This window comes from Chrysochloris asiatica, unplaced genomic scaffold (genome assembly GCF_000296735.1).
Source record: "Chrysochloris asiatica unplaced genomic scaffold, ChrAsi1.0 scaffold00002, whole genome shotgun sequence".
Lineage (NCBI taxonomy): Eukaryota > Metazoa > Chordata > Mammalia > Afrosoricida > Chrysochloridae > Chrysochloris > Chrysochloris asiatica.
In genome coordinates, this window is record NW_006408520.1 from 2,532,398 (window position 1) to 2,536,905 (window position 4,508).

Here is a 4,508-nt window from a genome sequence, read left to right on the forward strand (position 1 = left end):
GAACTATAACATATGCATATTATGAAAAAGTTAGGCAAAGCTTTAGCAGAAAAATGCACAGGGAAGCTTCACCAGAGAGTCTTTGTCCAACACAGCAATACTCATTCTTTTAATCAAACAAGAGCAATATTATGAGTCATTTGATTTAAAACCATTAGGGGTGATATGTCTTCTTCTGACTTCCTTTGTTTCCTACTCTTAACCTGATGTGGAGCAGGAGGATAAGAATTGGACTTCTAATTACAAGAATAGTAATTCAAGACCATCAGTTGCTCCTTGGAAACCCTATACAGGGTTGAGTCAGAACTGACTCAAAAATGCTTAACAACAACTATCTTAAAAAATATCTTAAAAGGGCATCCACCAATAATGCAAAAACAACTTCATGGATATAGTTAAATTCCCAGAACCTTCAGTTCTTTGTGGATGGACTAAATGACTATTATAATTGCTTACAAAAATGTCTTAATATTGGTGGAACTTATGTTGAGGAATAAAGATTATATTTTTTGTTTTTACCTTTTAACTCTGTTTTTCAAGAACTTTTGGAAATCCCTTCATGTTTTAGTTGTTCATTTTGACTTATATTTTTATCACTTGAATTATGTAACCAATGCTTTTGTTTTCCCTCAAGAAGAGTTCTAGCTACAATGTTTTCCAAGTTTTTGGAAATTTTAAGAATTCTTCTGTTACTTTTGCATTTTTGAGCAATAAATTGGTTGGTGTAGAATTTTTAGGTTGCAAACTTTTTCCATTAAAATTCTGTAGTCGAGTTAGTTGCAGTCCTGAGATGCTTCTGGAAGAAACATCCCTATGGCCGCCCAAAGAGGACCTTAAGTGCAGTTCAAACTCGTACTGGTGGTTGATGGCATTACTGGAAAAACTATATTTGTGAAACGTCATCTGACTGGTGAATTTGAGAAGTATGAAGCTACTTTGGGAGTTGAGGTCCATCCCCTTGTATTCCATACTAACAGAGAACAGATTGTATTCAATGTGTGGGACGTAGCTGGTCAGGAGAAATTTGGGGGACTGAGAGATGACTATTATACCCAAGCCCTGTGTGCCATTGTAATGTTAGATTTTATAATAATGACCTCAAGAGTCAATTACAAGAATGTGCCTACCTGGCATAGGGATCGGATTTGAGTATGTGAAAACATCCCTATTGTGTTGTGTGGCAACAAAGTGGACATTAAGGACAGGAAAGTGAAAGCAAAATCCATCATCTTCTATGGAAAGAAGAATCTTCAGTACTATGACATTTCTGCAAAACGTAACTACAACTTTTAAAAGCCCTTCTTTTGCCTTGCTAGAAAACTAGTTGGAGATCCTAACTTGGAGTTTGTTGCCAGGCCTGCTCTGGTCTCACCAGAAGTTGTAATGGACCCAGCTTTGGTAGTACAATATGAGCATGATTTAGAGGTTGTGCAGACAACTGCTTTCCCAGACAAGGATGATGACCTGTAAGAGAACAAAACTGGAGACCAGCATCAGAAGTCTAATTTTATAGGCAAATGTCCTGTGATGTCAGTGGTGCCGTGTGTTTGCCACTTTATTGTACAGCTAAGCAGAACATATGCTAATCTTTGGGATGCTGAAGGAGATGAATGGCCTTCGGAGTGAGTGTGGCAGTTACAAATACATTCATTTTTTGGACCTGCATATCTAGCTGTTGGAATGCAGTTTCCTTTTTGAGTTTCAAATATATGACTGCTACAATCACATCACACTATTCAGTGGTGAAATCTTGTTTGTTACTGTCATTCCCATTCTCTACTATTTAGAACCAGAATAAACTTTTATTTCAAATATCTAAAAAAAAAAAACAAAACAAAAAAAAACTGTAGTCATTTTCCATTATCTTTTGGCATGCAATTATTCAGAACAGAAATTTGAGAATAACTCAACTTCTGTTATTTCATAGGTACATATCTTTCCCCTCTTTGTCCAGGTGTTTAGACTTCATTTAGAGCCTTTTCTTAGTTCATCAATTTCCCTGTGTTCTTGAAGTTCTTTCGATTCATAGACTTGAGTAGTATTTCAGCTCAGATAAATGTTTATTTGTTTGTTTTCCTATTTATTATTTGGTTATTGTTTGTTTACAGTTATTCAGATTTATTGACAAGGTATGGACATAATTTCAGACTATGTAAATCTTAATCTCTATCACCTATTTTATACTTTTATTATGTTTTTCTTTCATTTCCTGTAAATAGGACTAGTGATTTTGTTTTCTGCGATGTCAATTTGGTTCTTCTTACTTCTATGTGGATTTATAATTTTGCTTTGCATTTTTAAATTTCCTTTTATTTTCCTTCATTGTTGTAACCAATTCTATGCTCAAAAATCATCACACCTGCCAGTTGACAACACACACAAGAGTAAAATTGTTTTTGGTATTTTCCTCGTTATAGCTATATTGGACGTTAATTAAAGGAAATGGTGCCCAGTTATTTTCTGTTTCCTCTGATATTTTATGTCTATATGCTATAGCAAGCTTATCTTTCTGGATTTGGCAGCTGGCAGGTAACAATATTATGGACTAGCTAGAGAATGAGCTTATTTGCATATTGATTCTGGCACACTTCAATCTAGCTAATAATAATATTGTGCCTTATCTATCACAGGTTATTATTATTGTTGTTACATTGCTGGGAGAATCTTGAAATTACTCATGGTTGTAAACATAAGATATGGACATTTCTAAGTCTCATTAATTAGCTTAGAGCTAGGAGGACTCTATGGTCAACTGATGTAACATAGTACACAAAGACATTGTTCTACATCCTACATTAATAAGTAGTATCTGGGATCTTAGAAGTTCATTTTTGTTGTTGTTGCTACATGCCCTTGAGTCATAGTGATTCTCTATAGAATTTCTGAGGAGTGGCTGGTGGGTTTAAACTGCCTACCTTGTGGCTCAAACTGACCTTGCATATTAGCCTGCAGCACCATATCAGGACACTGAAAGCTCATTAGCTGCCACATAAGTTGCAACTATTGGTCTATCCAGGTGCAGTGCAGAAGAAAAAAAAGTGAGGAAATCGAAGATGATTGGTCTAGTGGACTAACAGAACATGTAAGCATCAGTCTCCACCACTCTGAGGCCAGAAGAACTAGATGGTGCTCAACTACCCCTACCAATATCTCTGAAAAGGGTCAAGTAGAGGTCCCAGATAGAGTGCAGAAAAGGTGAAACAAAATTTAAGATTATTTTTTTTTAAATAAGTCTGGGATTACTGGTCAGAAGAATGGAGGAATCCAAGACTGATCCTTGACCACTCTTTAGGTCTGGAAAGGAAATCAACCTCATGGTCCAATTTTCAGTCAAGCAATAGATAATTATATAGGGGGACAACAACACTAATATATTATGCTCACCGTGGAATGATCAATCATTCAAAATCAAAAGGGGAACATTTACCTAAGACAAAGTTGAGATGGAATGAGAAGGTGGTTGGAATGGAAATAGAAACCACAGGGAGAAAGTGGAATAAATGTTGTTGTATGGAGGGATTTCAATCCTTTAGGTGAAACAAATTTTAAAAAAACAACATTCAAAAAAACATTTTTTATATATGACACATAACCTTGTCTGTAAACCTTCACTCAATTTACAATAAAAACGTCAAAAACAAACAAGCATAAGAACCACAGATTATCTTCTCTAATACTTGCTCTCCTCTTCCCCACTTTAAAAAACAAGGTGTTTCTGAGGTGCCTACATATTGCAAAGCATAGTAAGTATGTTGTTGTTGTTAAGTGCCATCGAGTCGGTTCTGACCCATAGCGACCCAGAACAGGTTTCCGAGACTGTAAATCTTTACAGGAGCAGAGAGCCTCATCTTTCTCCCGCAGAATGGCTGGTAGTTTTGAACTGCTGACCTTGAGGATCGAAGCCCAATTCGTAACCACTATGCTACCAGAGCTCCTTATATATAAAACACTATTTACCTCTGTCCCCTTTAACCCTTGCATTCCTCCTTTTGTCTTCACCTTTCATAATCATTCTTCTGCCATCGTCCCTCTTCTTATATAGTACCCTCCCCATTATCCAACCTAAAATATGTCTACCTCTAATTTATAGCCAGAGAATTACTCTCCCTTCCCTCCCACTCCTGAAAAACATCAAATAATATTTATTTTACCATGAAAACCTTTTCTTGAGTTTTTACAACAGTGGTCTCATGCAATATTTATCCTTTTGTGATTGACTAATTTCACTCAGCATAATGTTCTCAGGGTTCGTCCATATTATGAGGTGTTTCACAGATTTCCTGTTACTCTTCAACATTGCATAGTATTCCATTGTGTGTATGTAACAAAGATTGTTTATCCATTCTTCCATTGATAGCCATTAAGCTGTTTTCATCTTTCGGCTATTATGAATAGTGCTATGATGAACATTTACATCTCAATGTCAAGAAAACAAAAATCCTCACCACTGGACCAATAAACAACATTCTTATCAATGGAGAAAAGATTGAAGTTGTCAAGGACTTCAT

General features: G+C 36.0%; 1 pseudogene; it reads left to right on the top strand.

Moving 5' to 3' along the window:
* The first annotated feature begins 813 nt into the window (after positions 1–813).
* LOC102814476 lies at positions 814–1,470 on the top strand (annotated as a pseudogene).
* The last annotated feature ends 3,038 nt before the right edge of the window (positions 1,471–4,508 follow it).